At 38.4% G+C, this 18,112-nt stretch overlaps 1 protein-coding gene across 12 annotated transcripts in view; it reads left to right on the plus strand.

Annotated features, from left to right (window-relative positions):
- Positions 1 to 6,157: 6,157 nt before the first annotated feature.
- The window catches only part of DGKB (diacylglycerol kinase beta), a 361,769-nt gene continuing 349,814 nt past the window's right edge, over positions 6,158 to 18,112 (plus strand). For 2 of the 12 annotated variants that reach the window (XM_061469236.1, XM_061469242.1), the window contains exon 1: positions 7,024 to 7,198. The gene's annotated coding sequence lies outside the window, so the exon portion shown is untranslated. The other 10 variants (XM_061469237.1, XM_061469239.1, XM_061469240.1 and 7 more) reach the window with 8 other exon arrangements.

The following is an 18,112-nucleotide window of genomic DNA, read 5'->3' on the forward strand; positions in this document are numbered from 1 at the left end:
CTTACAATTCTTGATTTTTCTGACATTCACTTTTTATAGTGTTTTTTAAAGCCAAGGAAAATTGTAATACCATTTGCTCTCTCTGTTTCTTTTCCTCTCTGCTCTTTCACTTCTGCTACATCAATAAGGAAAACGTTACCATTAAACCATGCTTAATAAAAACCTGTAAAGGTTCTACACTGCCGCTGTAGTGGAGATACATTAGGTTCTATGCTACCTCTTTCAACTCACAAATCAAGGAAAAAGTAGCTGTTCTCACTTCTGTTTTTTTCCTCTCATCAGACATAGTGTAGGGAGATGGTTTTTACAAATTTCTTATGTGTATTTATTTTTTTAAACATGACATCCTACTTTTGCCCTTTCATTAATCTACCTACAGGATGCATATACGCAGTCATGATGTTAAATATAAGCACCATAAGCAAAGCAAAATTTAGAAGAAATTTGGGAAACAGAGGAAGAAAAACAAACCCAAGAATCCATCAACATGTCTTTCATTTTGTATTTTAGTAACAGAAATGATCTCTCTGCACAATGCATACAGTGAACTAAAAAATTAAAAGCATCTAAATTTAATAATTTTGTCCATATTTTTTTTTTTTTTTACTGATTACTTCTGACCAGAGAATATATAACACTTTGATTACTGTTGAACTAAGTTTAAAACAGAAAGTCTTCATATAACAAATTACATTGATAGTTGGATGTTAAATAGTGATTCTGCAGTATGTGTTAAGATTCAACAAATGTTTAAGGACATGTCACATCTTTTCACAGAGTTGAGACAGTTCAGTAAACATACAGATGGTAATTAATGTGTTAAACCCATCTTTTTAAATATAAAGCCAATTTGAGATATTTCATGTAACTATATTTTTTAATGTCTGCCAGCCATATGCTTTTTTATATCCTGCATATATATAGCAAAATGTAGCGAAAAAATATGCATGTTACTGTTATAATACTATGTCAAGAAATACATGGTAAATGCATTTTGCCCCTTACCTCCAGCTTCTGTCAAGTACTAAAGAATTTATATATAGCATTTCAGAATAAGTGAGCTATCAGACCTCGGCTTCTCAGGTAACTTTTAACTGAATAGTGTCTTTTCAGAGTGAACAAACATTTCTCATTTAGTATAACTAAGGGCTCATTCTTGCATCCAGCTGAAATCAACAGTACCTGTCATGTAGATTTTATTAGCTTGTCAACCCATTGCTTGCTGATATCCCTGAAAATCCTCCCACTGAATAAGAAGGTTTGTCTGGGATCCATCTTTGAAATAGGAATGATAGAGGGGAAAAAATGCATATGTAGATGAAAAGTAGAGATGAGAGCAAGTTGTACAGAAAAAAAACAAAAAAGTTTTAAATTCACTGTAAGGTACTCTACTGCATTTGTCTTTGCTTCTTTTATACTTCTCATTCTTTCCTTTAAAGTACTAGAGATAATATTATAAAACCAGGGTGCAGGCAAATCCATTCATAAATTGAGCATTGTTACACTCGTATGATACTCTGTATAATCACTGGTTCATCTGGGCTTGTCCAGCCCCACAAAGGGAAGGTTTTGGGAATACCTAACTGTAGCCTGCCAATACCCATGAGGAGTCTATGAAGAAGACAGCAACATGCTCTTCATAATTATGCACTGTGGGAAGACAAAAAGTTATGGGCCTAAGTTGAAATGAGAGGTTCAGACTAGATAGAAGGAAAAACTTCTTCACCACAAGGACAGTCCAGCACTGGATTAGGCTGCCCCAGAGATTATGCTGGTTTTGTTATCTATGGGTTTCATGATCCAGTATTCAAGGTGTGATCTCTAAAATACAGATTAGAGGGGGATAACACTCCTTAAGCTACTGGCTGTGCTCCTGTTCATAAAGTCCAGGATGGTGTTGGCTTGCTTTGCTGCCAGGGCTCACTGCAGGCTCAGGCTCAGCTTGCTGTCTGCCAGAATCTCCAGGGCTTTTTCAACAGATGTGCTCCCCAGCCAGGCAGTGCCCAGTCTGGCCCCATCACTGCAGGGCTTTTTCTTCCCTGGTGCAGTGCTTTGTATTTGCTCTTGTCAAATTTCGTAAGGTTCCAGCAGCCCATTGCTTCAGCATGTCTAGATCACTCTGGGGGGCAGTCCTTCCCTTAAGCATGTCAATTAGTCCTCCCAATTTGTGTGTCTGCAGACTTGAAGAACGTGTACTCTTTTGTGTCCTCCAGGTCACTGATAAAGATGGAAGGACAGATCCTTTATCCTTAAAGATGTGAGGGTAGATCCCTGGGTAATGCCACTTGCAGCTGACATCTAGAGTACAGCCTATTAACCACTACCTTCAGAGCCCAGCCATCCAACCAGTTACTCACCCCTCTAGCTTTCACCCATCCAATCTGTAATGTCCCAACTTGGACAGAAGAATGTTGTGGGAGAAAGCACAGAAAGCATTGCAAAGGCCAAGATAAGTATCATCCACTGCTCTCCTCTCATCCATATGTTCAGCCACTTCACAGAAGACAGTCAGATTGATCAGGCTAGATTTACCTTTACTAAATTAACCACGATTGTTCCCACTCACCCTGTTCTTCATGTGCCTCAAAACGTGTTCCAAGAGGACTCATCCAGGATTCTCCTGGGGCAGAAGTGGGACTGACTGATCTGCAGCAGTGAGGAAATCAAGCAAATGTGCCTGCCATGTTGGTGTTAATCCAACAGATATCAATTTAAATGCTTTCAGTGTTATATCTTTATTGCAGTAATGAAAGAATAGCTATGGATTTGGTTAGAGTATCTGGTATACTGCATAACAAGTTCACAAACAGTGGTTCAGCTGATGAAAGTGATTTCCTCTGGTTTGCCAACAGTCCTTGATTTTCTGAAGTACAAATATTTGCTCTGCTGCTATTTTTCTTTAGCGACTATAGATTTTTGTTTTATATATATACTGAATATCAGTACATATATTCACAGAATGTGAGAGCAGATGTGCAAATGTCTCTAGGTATTTCATAAGATTTGTTTCCCTCTTGAACTGTGCAAATACCTATGCTCCTCTATGTATCAAGCTTACATACTAGTCTATGCTATATCCTTATCACTACAATAATTAACATAAAGTGATGTAAGCATGATCTATGAAAGATCTTCTTTCTAACAAAAAAGGCTTGCTTCCTCCTTGAATCCTTATTAGTGTTTGCTTGTGAGTCTGGTATTCCTGGGAGGGAGCAGTATAGTCCTACTGTATATTGACATTTCTTGATGAAAATACACAAAGTATAGAATTACTGTGTGAAAAAAGTTTTTTCACTATATTCCATTTCCTTCACAAAAACCTTCATAAAGCATAAGAATGGTCTAAGTTAGATTAATTAAGTTTTGACAAGATTATTTTTTTTTCTTTAACAAATTTGGTGAACTATATTTGCTTCTGATAATCATATATTCTGAAACAGATGTTCTTTATATACAGCTTGCTGTTATCTCAGCTGAATTCATATGGAGTTAGACTGGATTTCCACTAGTTTGCACCTGTGACTTTGTACAGTCACATGGCCACTGAACTCAGATTTGTAAGACCAAACCCTGTTTCTCCAAAAGTACTGATATACAATAACTGCAGATGACTGATACGCTCACAGCTTCTCAGTAGCATATAAAAAATACTGGAGATTGATAATTGTTTCTGCTGCTAAGGTTCTTGAATTTGGTGCTTTTTCTTTCATGAATTATATCAAAACTTAGGGCCCCAAGTTCATAATAAAGGCTTATTAAATGAGCAGTGCTTAGCAACAGTTTATTTAAATATCCAAACACAGATCTAAGGATACAGTATAATAAATTTAATATTTAAAATTCTGGCTGTGGATTCTAGACATCTGTTATTTTCTTTGCTGTGAGGGAGTGAGCTGTTAAGAGAAAAACTTTCTGAATATTTTAGTCTGCTTATGGTAGGAGCTTGATTAAAGGAGGAGAGGACAGGAGTGTATATAGTTTGAGCAGTATCCTGTTTCTGGAACAGGACGCAGCTTTGCACTGAAACCAGAACAAAGCTGCTTACATGAATGCTCTACTCCCAAACACTGCCTCGGAGCTCTACACTGAGAAAATTCTCAGCCATCAGCCATAATTCATCTATGCCTTATCCTTGACCTCTTTTCAAAACTTACACATGCTACAACCATGTTTCTAAAACTAGACATGGGGACAGCAATCACACGAAGTATTTTCCAGTGTAAAGAAAACATCTTAGTATCCCTTTAGTTTGATGTCTTTTATGTTGATCTTCTACAGCTCAGCTGTACTGAGTTAGCTTTGGCTTGTTTAAGTGTTGCTGCTTCTCTAAGGCAAATTAAATGTTTAATGAAGGGATTAATTTTCCACACTTGTGTCACAAGACCTCTAAATTTACCTTTGAAGTTTTAAAGCTACAAATGTCAATGGAATTGTTGTTCCACTGTCCACCTGAGCTTGCTGGACCTTTTCTATTTCAATAGGATCTGAAGTTGGACACTGTTCCAACATGCAGCAGAACATTAAGGGCCCAACTTAAGTGAGTATATAGAAGTTATATGCAACATTAAAAAGTAATTGTAATTCTGAACATTATTTTACCTAGCAATTTTCACTTTAATATGACTTTATGTAATTGAGAGTGCTTGAAACCAATTTTAAAAGCAGCATGATAATTCAAAACCAGGCCTCTCTCCCCAAACCACTATATCAAACATTTTATTGCTAGGCCTATAAAATTTTTGTTTTGTACTAGAATGATTTATCACAATTAAGTAACTACACACTACTTCAGTTTTGATCCATATTTAGTAACTTGAGGCTCAAATATACTCTGACTGAATTCCTTCCCTGGGAGAAAAAGAATCTCTTTAAATGAAGGTTTTAAAGGGAAAGCAATATATTAAACATGGGAGGCTAAAGCCAAATCTCATCACATGCTACTATGAAGCTGCTGTTTGGAAAGATATTTATAAAGTTGACTAGTGGATCTGAATTTAAAGGCTACTACACCTCCTAGAACACATTGTTCCAAAGTTACAGAAAATATATTTATTTCAGTTTTATGTGCATGCCAAGAGAAATGAATGGATTTTTTAAAAGACTGTGAACTTATTAAAGATCATCAAAACTATATCACAATGAAAATTTACTTGTGAATGCCTTTGTATCAGTTAGTGTACGGTATAAATACATACTTATTGCATTATATACATGTTGTAACATTTTACTTGTACGCTTGAAACTCATCTAAATAGTCAAGCTCTGTTGTTAAACAAAAAGCTGGCATGTTAATGAGTTTTGGAAATGTGCTAATTCAAAACAGTTACATGTATTTTAACGTGTTGTGTAAAAGCTAATTTACAGACACCATGTACCGTATAGTTTGAGGAAATCACTTATAGTACACTAAGTGAATTAAGGAATTCTCCCTTAAGAAACCAAAAATATTTTTAAACAAAATTTGGTGAAGTTTTACATGGTTACTAAAGAGGATTCCAAAAATTTCTAGCACTTGTGTGTTATGTAAAAATTAAACCCTTTAAATGAAGGTTTCAGAAAAGGAAGAATGGATGCAGTTCCAAAATAAACAAAAAAGTCTTGGTATGGTTTTTTTTTTATTTTCATACTCCGGTGGTTATATTATTATATAAAACTATTACCAGTATGCTAAATTTCATCTGTATTGCCTGAAACACCATTCAAACCTGAAGTCTTTTTAGTGTCATATACCAGTCAAAGTGAATTTAGATAGGGATTGATGGTCATTGTAATTAACCAGACCACCAGGTTCCCAGCTGATGCGCTGAGGCTCATCTGGGAACGGCACCCAAACTTTGGTGAAGACGGAAGTTCGGCAGTGTTTGCACTGCTTAGAAATCTGCCAGTGGAGAGGAATTTCTTTTGGTCAACCCAAACTGCCCTTAAACACATTGCGAGCCTGTCAGCGAAAGTTTGATCAGCTTCCTTGTTCTATTGCTAAAGCGGGAGGTACTGGCCTATTGCTAAAGCGAGAGGTACTGGTGTAAAGACATTAATTTTCATGCCATTGCTCCTCTGTGCCCTCTTTTTTCTTTTCCAAGCAAATCTGCAAATTCTTACGGGCCCTAGCTCTGTTGTTGCTGCCTATAAAGACGTTCCCCAACACGTGCTGGAGGAGACCGGGGGAGCAGACAGGGCAGCGTTTCCAGCACTGAGTGCTCGCGAAGGTCCCTCAGCAGGGGCTGCCAAGCGGAGGCTGCCGAGCCGGGCACGGCGGGCTGCTGCTGGAGCAGCCTCTGTCCGCGGGGACGGCCCTGCCGGGGCACAGCGGCCGGGAGGCAGCCTCTCTCGAGCCGCGGATCCTGGCGGCGCAGTACCCGCGCACCTGCGTGGGAGCCGCGGCCACCGCATGCCCTCGCTGCGCCGCGGCAGCGCGCTCAGCCAGGGCGCCAGGTAGGCAAGGGCGGCCGCCGCGCAGGTGCGCAGAGCGGGCCGCGCACGGCCCTTCCCTGCCCCGGCGGCTGCGCGGGCGCGGGTACTGTCACAGCCCCAGCCCCGGCGCCTCGTAGCTGTCGGGAGGGTGACCGAGAGCCCGGCGCAGTCACCGCCGGCGGGGAGACCGGGTAAACTTTGGGTAAGTGTTGCACGGGTGCGGGGGCAGCGTCTCTCGGCGCCGTGGGCGGGTGGAGAAGGGGAAACCGCGCGGAGCGGTGCGCGGGTCTTGCCGCACTGCCACCCGAGCGTGGAGCGGGCAGGGGGCGGCTGAGTCGGTGGGCGACACCCGGGGAACGTGGTGCCGGACAACAGGTTCCGCAGCTGCCCGGGGTGCGGAGCGTGTGTGATGTGTGTGCCTTGAGTGTGTGTGTGTTTCGGTTGTCCCCTCCCCCCTGCCGCCCGGCCAGAAAGGGGGTGGGAGATGTGCTGGCGCACAGCCGCTTAAAACCGCGCTGCCCGCCGGCGGCCGCCTGCTTGGCGGGCAGAGGGCGGCTGCCGGGATCCGGGTTGAGCCGGGGAGGGCGGCGGGGAGCAGGTCGGCCGGAGCTCCGTGGGGCCGGGCGCGCTGGGCCTGCGGCTGCCGGCGGCGGAGCAGGGGGTTTGGCGGCGGTGGCGCCGTCGCTGGCGGTGGCCCGGCTGGATGGCCGGTCCCTGTGGCTGCCCAGGGCGCCGGGCTCCATCGCATCCCAGGGCCGCGCGGCTGCTCCTCCTGCATCGCACTGCAGTAAGTCCGCGAGTCGCTGGGCGGCTGAACTGGTTGCAGCGAGGATCTGGTGGGGGCTGTGTGTTTACGGGTGTGCGTACGGACGTGGCGGAGGGGCTGAGCGGAAAGTTGTTGTTGAGCGGGCTGTATCGAATTTGTCAGGAGTCGCAGCTTTGGTTTCTGGTGAATGGCAGGCTGCCTTGCTGAGGTACCTCGCTTTGCTCGACCCTAGGCAGTGACCTGGTGCTGCCCCGCGTCTCGCTGGAGCAGGTAGTGTGGGTTCGGGCAGCAAGAGATAGCTACAAACTTGTGCTTTAAAAGCTAGTGTGCTGAAACTTTGAGGGTTGATGTGACAGACTGTCTTGGGGTCTTTCCAAGGAAGAATTAAAAATCCTGTACTAATTGACAAAGCTTTTGGATGTCTGAAGTCAATTTAGATACAGATTATTCTTGTTTTGTGTGGTCCAGTGTCGTTCTCATTCATTTTGTTGAAAAGAATTTTATTTGTCTGGAGTGCATGTAATTAAATTTTTCATTGTGAGTAGCCTGGTTTTGAAATGGATGAAAGGATTTCCCAGAAGATTCCTGTATCGTAAGCATTCTTTTCCCTAGCTAAACAAGCAGATTATAGGGTCTTCAGTTAATTCTTCTTGCTGTTTGGCTGCTTTATTACAAATTTACTGAGAGCTTTATTAATTTTCAAAAGCAGTTTTTTCTGGTTGATGTCAGTTTAGAAAGTAAATGTAATAAGCTTACAAAATCCATATTGGAAAATAAAAAGGAAATGCAACAGTTTGGGGAATACCATTAATTCTTGCAGGAGAAATAGTCTTTCAAGTTTCTTTTTTTTTTTTAAAGAAACTAACCATTTCTTCTACTCCCATTTAGGTCAAATGACCTCATGTAGCAAGGTAATAGGTTTTTGTTCTTTGCACTTAAATGGTATAATGTGTCCACAGGTATGAAAATGTCATTATATGTAAAAAAAAAAAAAAACAAAACAAAAACCAAAAAACCAAACAACCTATGCCAGGAACCCAGTATACATTCCCGAATGACTGGACTTGTGTTGTGCCTTATGGGTGAAATGACAAGAAATAAGTTTGTTGTTTTTTCCCAAAATGACAATCCAGTATTGTGCCAAGCCTGAAATGCCTGTCTGGTGCAGAATGAAAACAAGCATCAGGAAACGTGGGGTATCAACAACACAGTGTGATCCTCCTGGGGCATGTGTAGTCCTTCATCCATCTATGGAGGTGGGAGGACTTTGGTGGTTATCAAGGCAGGGAAGGCCTGAAACAATCATTCAGCAGTCCAGAAAACACTTTGGAAATATTTTATGCTATGGATTTGCAATATTAGGCGTCCAATTCTGTTAATCTAACTTAGGTGCCTGCAAACAACTGAAGCTGCTGCTCTTAGCAGGTTTAGGAAAAAAAATATACTTATGTGTGTTTAGGAAGAAGAGAAGTGTATGAGCTTACTTACAAACTGAAATCAGCTTTTGTGAACACCTATAGGTGTCTCAAACATTCGAAGTACAGCATTCAGTAGCAATGCATAAATGAAGAGAGAATCTATTTTTTAAGAGTTTATGTAGTTTGAGTTTGAAAAGAATATCTATTTTGAAGAGCATTAAACATCAGTTTTTTATTTGTAAGGAGATTCTGCACCATTTCTGGTCTGGAAGCAAGTGTCATTCAGGTGACATCTTATGGGACAAGTCGGGGTACCTTTTGCCAGTGGAATGAGATCACTGGAACAGGAACGAAGAGAATGAGAAGAGGGTTGTAGGAAACCTGCTAGAGCAGCATTTTGAGAAAGCAATGTAAAAAAACCCATTTGCGAGTAAACGTAGTGACAGATTGACATTGGAAAACCAGTCAGCTGGACTGGAATGTTTTTGCTTTGTGTTTGCATGACAATACCACTGAGTTCTTGTGAATGGCACCTGTAGAATAAAGGATAATGGGTTGAAGTTATGTTTTATAATTAATGCAATAAATATTGACAGCATATATGGTGGAGTCATAGAATATCTCAAGTTGGAAGGGACCCATAAGGATCAAGTCCAGCTTCCTGCTCCTTGCAGTACCACCTAAAACTAGACCCTATGACTGAGAGCGTCATCCAGACCCTCTTTGAATGCTCCTTGAATATAGATGATGTATGACGTTTCATTCTCTCTGAATGGTTATGACCTTTATCAGGTCATTGCTAAGTTAAGCCTGCTGCACACAATTTTAACAAGTTTTTAAAGCCTTGGTTATTTCTAATGTTTCCTTGGTTAAAGTTAACTTTGCAAAAAAGAGCGCTTTACATGATGATGTCAGTCTTCACAGTGTATCTTCTCATTTTTTGGCATGGTGAGAGTTGTGGACCATTGTGAAAAGCACGTGATGAATGTTCCCATCTGTATCTAGAATTATGGAAGAGTAAGTCAGAAGAGAGAGTGAAACAGAAAGGTCTTGTTTTGTGGCTTGGTGAGCTGGAGCAGAAGAATTTCAGCCAGACTTTTACATACGTAAATGAGAAGGTACTTGGGAAAGACATGTTTATTGTAAAGTCATGATGTGAAATATTGGAGACATCAATGGAGGGCAATGCTGTTAAAGAACAGGATGCTGGCCTCCTGAAAGCATTAGTTTTGAATTTCAGCTCTCTACTTCTTGTTGCTATCAGGTAAAGTTTGCAGCTTGCTTCAGGAGTTGGCATTTGAACTTTGCGCTACTGTCTCAAGCAGAAAAATAAAGTAATAAAATGCTTGCTCCTGGGTATTATTCCCCTTTTTTTTAATAACTGCAGAGAATGAATTCTGATAAGTCTTATTCTGTAGGAATAGTTTCACAGACAGTTTAATCAACTGAAGATGATATAAAAGGTTAAAAATATTTCTTCCTATGACAAGAATTCCTTATTAAAGATTTGTTAACCTTCAGTTGTGAGTTACTTCAGTCAGACAGCTCTTGTCCATTGTTTCCTGTGCCACTTACAAAATAATTAGCAGCAGTACTAGTAGACTTGGGACAATTACTTTTCTGTAATTGTAGTTTTTCAGAACAGTATTTTATTAATAATTTTCTCTTTGGGGACTAGCTTTATAACTGAACCAGTAAATTTACAGTACTGGAGAAAAACTCAAGAAGTGACATGGTGGGTCTCACTGAAAAAATTAGATGTTTGTTGTTATTTTTAATACCTTGTCTGCAGAAATGGAAAAAGTTATAAATTTGGGCATTGAAACTGATATCGTTTTATCAGCCTGACCTAATTTTCATTACACTAATGATGCTCTTACTATGGATAGAAATGTTCTGATGCAAGTAAGTTATTTAGGCCAATTTAGGAAGTCAAGAAGTAAATATTTATTTATTTGGAATCAAGATGAGTAACTGTCCCTAAACACCCAGTAAAATGCAATGTAAAACACATTTTCCTTTTTTAATTGTTTCTGAAGAAAATAAAAAATTTCTCTGAATAATGTTTGCAGCAGTTTTGTCCTGAGGGGATATGGTCTTCTTTAGTTAGCTTGCTGCAAGTTAAGAGCTTAAAAAATGTGTTTGAAGGCTGTTTAATTATTTCTTGTCCAGCCCCTTAATACCAGTTTGGAATGTAAATGCACAACTCTGACACTATTGTGCTGCCCTTAACTATTAAAAAAAAAAGGCAAGCTTGCAAACACATTTATCAGTTCAGTGTTACTAATTGGATTTCCAGTTGTGAGGACAGATTAACTTTTTAATTTTAGATGATGTTTGTTATTTACTATGACAAACCATGATTTAAGTGACCTCTAGATAATTCTTTCTTGTCTGTTAAGGATTTTAATTTTCAGGAATGGACCTTTTATATATGCTGTCAGAAATCTTTAGTTAATGCAAATGCTGTGAATTAATTATTTTTTTGTTTTCAAGTTTGATTTTCAGCCATGGAATGAAATGATTACTTCATTTAAAATGGTTCTGATTTTTTTCATCCAATGTTCAATGGGTTGTGTAGTGCTCTGTAGTAATGAGTAGCACACTCTCTAGTCCTTGCAGTAGGAACAACCCCAACAGATATATAGGGCAGTTTTAACAAAACTTTATGTTGCTCTTCATGTGTCAAGCTCTGCGAGCCTTCTGCTGTGAAATGGTGCTTTGCTCCCCTCTAAGGTTGCCTTGTGGGACAGTGTGGAGTATTCCAATGTAGCAGTTGTTTAGTCAGGAAACATAGAGAACGCACACGGATAATGGAAGCTTAATCCTCTTTTCCTTTGTCTCCTAAAGCATACTGTGTAAAGGAAGGGCAACTAGTCAAATTTATTGTGTTTGGCCTAAAGTTGTCTCTAGGTGCACAATTCTGAAATTTACAGTGTTTCAAGTTTAGATATTATCTGAAGTCAATCCTGAACACTGTTGAAGTATATGCGGCTTTTTTTTTTGCAGTTCCATATTTGTATGCTTGTGCTCCTAGAATGTTGACAAGCTAAATTTAAGCAAAAGAGAGAAATGGCAAATACTAAGGCAGCTGTATCAGCCTGGGAAAGAATTGCATATGATGCGAAATCAGCAGGCTTTCCTGTCTTGTTTTCTGAAATGAAAAGAAGTGGTAAATCCAGTCTGTAGAGACTATGGCTTAGGTGTAAGCATTATGAACCACTGCATCCCCAGGACTGGAGAGTTTGTTGCTTTTGAACTCTGGCCTCTTTTGCATCTTTAGCTGTGGATTTTCTCATGCTTCCTGCAGAATTGTTGCATTCATCGTCTAAATGTGGAATAATATTAGGCCAGAAAGATGTTTTTCAGAAGGGAGGAAAGTAAAAAAGAGAGACAAAGGAAAAAAAAGAAAGGCAGAATTAATAGCAAAAAAAATGATGTTGAAGTAGATGAAAACTGAGACATATATGATTACAGACAAATAAATGAAGCACGCAAAAGTAAATGCAATGGTTACTATTACTTTTTTTTTTAAATCTTTTTCTTCTCCAAGTTTAATCCTCAAATAAAAGTAAAATAACCTAAGCTAGTGAATTCCATAGGAAGTTTTGGGGATTAGAAATGTAAAACTTGGATTTATCTGTTGCATATAGACAAGACACTGCTTACTTGTACTCCAGAGTTTTTAACTGAAGATTTTTTACTTTGGCTATTTCTTCATATTTTGATAATTTAGTCATCATTTGGAATTAAAAATTTTTATAATGTTAAAAATTACATAAATTGGATGAATCTGTCTTAATATTCAACATCTGAATGCCATTTGATTACCTTCTGTCTCTCTATTATTGCTAATGGAAAGACAAAAGCACCTGCTGAGGGAAATTTTAATTTTAAAATGAGCATATATAGGTCAGTTGAAGTACATTCTGGATGTATCCAGGTCTCTCAGTTCATTATGAAGGGTGACTGGCTGCAATGATTCTATCACAGTTTAGGGTCTATTTTTAAGCCATCTGGCTTTGAGCAAGATAAACTGTACCCTTGGGTATTTGTCAACTAGAAGTAAAAGTGTAAGGAGAATTGAATTCCTAAGAATGTATCAAAACCTCTCCATGCATTACTGAAAATATACACAAAATAGCCTTAACAAAGTAGTTTCTTAGAATGAGCCACATAGCAGCAGTTAAATATCAAAGGACCTATTTTTAAATATATCTAAATAAACAAGTGCTTTGGAGCATTTCCATTTTCATGTCCTAAAAAAATGGCTATGATTTTATCAAAAAGCCTCTGTCTTAATTCCAGTAATAATTTTTAATGGACAATACATGGTTTTTATAAAAATTCTGGATTTACTTTGAAACTGTGAAGCCTTGCTCAGTCATTTAATTTTGTTCTACATGTCACGCACAGAGAAAAACTGCTACATCTGTGGCCAGGTTTATCTTCTGTGTTGTAAATTTGAAATGTACAGTGCTACAATCACTTCTGCTGAGTAGGGGGACTGGGTCATTTTGCCTTTTTTTTTCCACTTTAAAAATACTCATGAAAAGGTTGTGTTTGAACAGAAGACTTCTGTGTCAAAGAATTCAAACCTTTTAAGCAACGTAATCCTCTATACAGCAGAGAGATAGAACTTCATCCTGCCCTGTGTTGGGCTTAGTGCTGTTGACACAACTGTTTTCTTCATAAACATAGAATGGCTGGACAAATCCTGGAGAAACCTCCCAGCTTTGAAGATAAGGTTTTGTTAATCACAGTAGATTACTCTGGCAAAAATATTCATTTACTTTGTCTCAAATGTGAAAATGCCAAGCGGTTGCTTTGGGTTCCGTGCATAGTAAAATACTATATTCAGTTATGATTTTTTTTTTCCCTTTGTGATTTCAAGATAATGACTCATAGAAAAGCTTTATATTCTGTCAAAGACTCTTGCTTATAAATAATTTAGGCATCCAGAAACTATAAAACCGTCTTGGGATGTTATTTGTGTAAATGATCCAGATATATTTCTACGCTGTATTAGACAGTGTTAGGAGTATGGTGATTTTTACATGCCTTTTGGTGTTGAGAAAAATAATCTTGATCGGTGCTCCAGGACTTATCTTTAGTTGCGTCTCTAATGAACAAGAGGAAATGCAGGTCTCCAATCAGGATTTCTATGTGTTCTTATTCAGATCTGATGAGCCAGAGGTCAGGGCAGATAATCTGTCAGTGCCAGAACAGATTGCGGAATCACACCAATACACTTTTACAAATAAGAGTGAGATAGTCATATTTCAGTGTAGTTTAATGAGCAGATAGGTGTTGAGGAAGCTAATAAGAACATATGAGTCATATAAAAGATCTTAGGCTTTTGAAGAGCACTCCTTCAGGGTTTGGGCCATACTCCCTCTGACCTTATTTCAGTTCAGGTCACATTCCTGATCAACTCTGGTCACTCTGTGAAGCTTTTTCAGTTCAGATCTTATATCAGTGACTCTCAAAATGCTTGCTTCCTTTAGCTAAAGTAAGAGATGACCAATTACCCTTTTCAGTATCCTAACATGAGGATGTACTAATAAAGTGAATTCTACATGAGAAGTCCAGGACCCTAACTAAAAAGATAATCACTGCTGTGGGAGCAGAGTAATGCTTTCGTCATCTAGAGACCTTGACACCCACTATAATTCATCCTTAATTCATCTACTGTTTTAAGATAAAGTTAAATAAAAGCATTATTTGTAAAATCCCAGGTAAACTACTGTGATGCATGGATTTATGATGACGGCAATTACAGAACTGAAAGACATTCTTGCTTTTGTTTACTTGTACTAAAATCAGACCATGATCTTCTGTGTATTCTGACAAGGTGCAACTCTTTTGATTTGCTGTGAGGTCAAGGTCTGGTTCGTTTTGCATTATTTATGCTCCTGGACAGCTTTCACTGGAGAGCATCATAAGCAGGAAAAGTCTGCCAATTCTTGTACGTATTTCTTGGCATGTTCTGCAGTTTTCATTCAGATTCAAATGCTTCATCCCTTCCCCTTAGAGATCTTTAATTTATTCAGGAAAAGTTTCAGCACTCCTCCCCTTGTCTTGTTTACTGCTCTCATTCTTTGGAAATGCAAATCTGTATTTGGCAGAGCAGGTGCCATCTCTTTTGAGCTATGAGCAAATTATTAACCCATGAACGAGTAAAATGTTGGTCCTATCAGGGAAGTTGGTGCTGTGTATCCTAGTATGGAGATCTTATGTAATTGCTGAACCTTGTGTTTTCATATCAGCATGTATGTTGATAACAGTGCTTGTTACTAGCATGTTCATATAAATTACATGTATCACTCATTATTGCATGTTGATTGATTTTCATTGTGGTTAGGCTGTGTGAGTCCCAATTTTGTGGCCGGAGTCGATCAGGAGTGTATCCAGGGATGCATTGACAGTTAGAGGTGTGTAGAACCTCTATAAATAGAACCTGTGTGTCCACTTTTAGAACCTAAATGTCTCAAACATTTCAAGCCAGTATCTACTGCATCCATTTAAATGTTTTAAGGATAGACAGGAAATTGTAAGGCTGTTTAAAGAGAAAACCTTTTCGCAAAGCAAGAAGTTCAGAGAGGTTTTGAACTGTTCAGAAATCAAGCACCTGAAGGCAGAACAGCTGTGCTGATGATTTTCAACTTGTGGGTGTTATAGAAGGGAAGATAATAGTTAGTCTTACCTCATCTTCAACAATGTTGTCATTGTTTCTGCAGATTTAACATAAATTTCACTGAGTATTTCTTTTTTTGGAAAACCTGATGGAATTTAAGAAGGAAGGGAAAGAAAAACAGTTCGTGACAGCATATGCTTTCTGTCTTAATACTTTAAATGCACCATAGTACCCTTAAATACCTTAAAATGGATGTAAGCAGCATGACGTGAAGACCTTAAATATTGATGTTCAGTTTTTCACGGGGAAAAATCATATGTATAGTAGATTAATTATTCTGAATGTATAGTAGATTAATTATTCTGAAGAGTCTACAATGCAGATTACATTCCTTAATATATTTGCAGTAGTGTTCCATAGATGACTAGGAGCACAATTAGAACTTAAAGGGGTGCTTTCCATTAGTTATTATCTAGTTATTTTTGAATGCTATACATATTGCCAATAAAACCTTTTGTTTGTATGCCTCAATGTTCATGGTAAGTATGTGCTGTATGTTTGGCAAGTGAATACACATGCTACAGGGTCTGGTAAACATTGTAACATTTACTTTTTTCAGAGAAAAATAATTATTAACCATTTCGTCTGGACTTCTTGTTGTTGTGGAGCCTTTTTCTGCATGTTGTCCTTAAACTTCACTGTGACTTGTTCGTATCTGTACCAAGACAAGGCACTATGAATGGGGACAGGTGAATGGGATCGTTCTTTGTCCCTCTTAGAAGCATAAAGATGGCTTTACTGGATCAGACTAGAAGTCTGGACTAGTATGCTGTCTCCTAACAGTGATTATCAAGGGAAGAATTTAAGAATAGGCTGAGCATCCCTGGAGCATTCGTCTAGGCTTTGACACTCTATTGCTTACTATAGATCTCTGCCATAGCCCATTGCTTCTTTTTGAAGCTGGAAGAATTCTGGTGTACTTTTTTGTTCCTTATGAGCAGATTCCTACATCTTTTTTTGTCATTTTCTTTTTCCAGTTCTACTCTAATCAGTTTGAAAATCCAAAACCTCTGTTATTCAAAAGGCAAGTGTACCAGGGATCAGTACAATGGAGTAAATTGCTTTATTCTTTATTCCTTTCTGTCTGAATACTTTTTTTTTTTTTGGATGCTGCTGAGCACGGATCTCATGTTTTCTGATTGTAATTCCAAAATTCCATTTCTGAGTGATAAGTCATCACTGATGAGCTCACTGCTCATCACTTTAAGTGTACTGCTAGGATTATTGTATTTTTTTTTTCTGTGCACATTACTTTATATTCATCAGTGCTGAGGCATATGACACTATTCCAGTGGGAAGTGTAGGGTCGCATTAGCAAGCAAGAGAGAGGAGGAGTCAGGCTATTAGGGGATTTAGAACCTGTATTATATCTAAATTCAATTTCAACTCTCTTACGTTTTTTTCCTGTATCCTTAAAAGCATTATGGTATGTGCCTTAAATGTTTCATTGGTGTAATAAAAAGTAGAATGACTTGGTCATCTGCTGGTAATGGGTTGCTTTTCTTTGTGAGTAAAATACATAGTGAACTTACAACTATTTGAAAGGAACTTTAACAGTTTAATGAATCACACCTCTTGTGTGACTTAAAGGATTATTTGAAATAAAAGTAAGTTTTAAAAATTCTTTTGAAATTTTTAGTTTGTTGCTTTTGTGGTTTCGTTTGGTTTTTTTTTTCTTTGGTTTTGGTTGATACTCTTCTAACCATAACTTAATACAAAATGTTCTGCTGCATAATACATAAATACTTTGACTTTTTCAATTTAGAATGTGGATGTGAACATATAACTATGCATACGTTCTGTGTAAATTTATATTGACTACATGCTGAATATTCCAACATATTCATTATATGTTGTGGACATAATTAAATGTATAGCTGTCAGAAAATGTCTATTACAGTTTAGTTATTTACAGGAATTAGATTTTTGAGGGGATAGTTATAGAAAACAGTTCCCAACCAAATGACTAACCGTACCTGGGATCACATTAGTTCTGGATGAAGTGCAAAACCTGACAGAAATGTTTTTATCTAGCTCATACGTCCAACAGAAGCAGAGTTTATAATGTGCTTTTGTTTGTAATGTGTTTGTTTGGTGCTATGTGCGCGTATGCATTATTACTAAATAATTGACTGTATATTACAAACATATTTGAAGATGTTTAAGCAAAGCAGTTACTGTCACAATTTTTTAAGGTCTGCTATTTTAAATATTGGAGAAGCTGGGGACAATATTGCATCTTAATTTGTAAATGTGACTGTTCTCACTGGGAGTCTGTTTCCAAGAACAGAGCTTCTGTGAAGCTGGTGATCATGCCTAATTGAAAAAAGTACATTTCCCATAAATTATTCTGTATGAACTACTTGTCATTATAAACAATGATTGTAAATAATAGTGCTTATAAATAATAAAGTATGTAGCCTTGCATTACATCATTTCTTTAATCCTTCTAGTATGAATTACAGTTCTGTGACATGTTACATGAATCTAACAGAAATAGTATCTGATATTTTACAGGTAGCCTTAACTAATGAGCTAGACTAATGCAACCCTTCCTAGGTGTGCAGTGAAAGAATTTACATTGCAAAGAAATCCAAGCAATTTTAGCTCAGTAAGATACGTACTTAATAATAACTACTGGGCTTGTAAAATTAATGAATGCTGAATGCCATCAAATGACAGTGTGTTATTCTGTGGATTTGAACTTTCAAAGGTGAATGTGATCAAGCAAGTTATTAGTAAATGAGGAAGGCTGATGCTGTTGGACTCCAGTTACTACTTGTTTTTAAAGTTCACTTACTCTAACATTATTGAGGTAGA

The sequence above is a fragment of the Pezoporus flaviventris genome, unplaced genomic scaffold (assembly GCF_033815535.1).
Source record: "Pezoporus flaviventris isolate CSIRO_AGI_PZ_B2104156 unplaced genomic scaffold, CSIRO_AGI_Pfla_v1 ptg000055l, whole genome shotgun sequence".
NCBI classification, from domain to species: domain Eukaryota; kingdom Metazoa; phylum Chordata; class Aves; order Psittaciformes; family Psittacidae; genus Pezoporus; species Pezoporus flaviventris.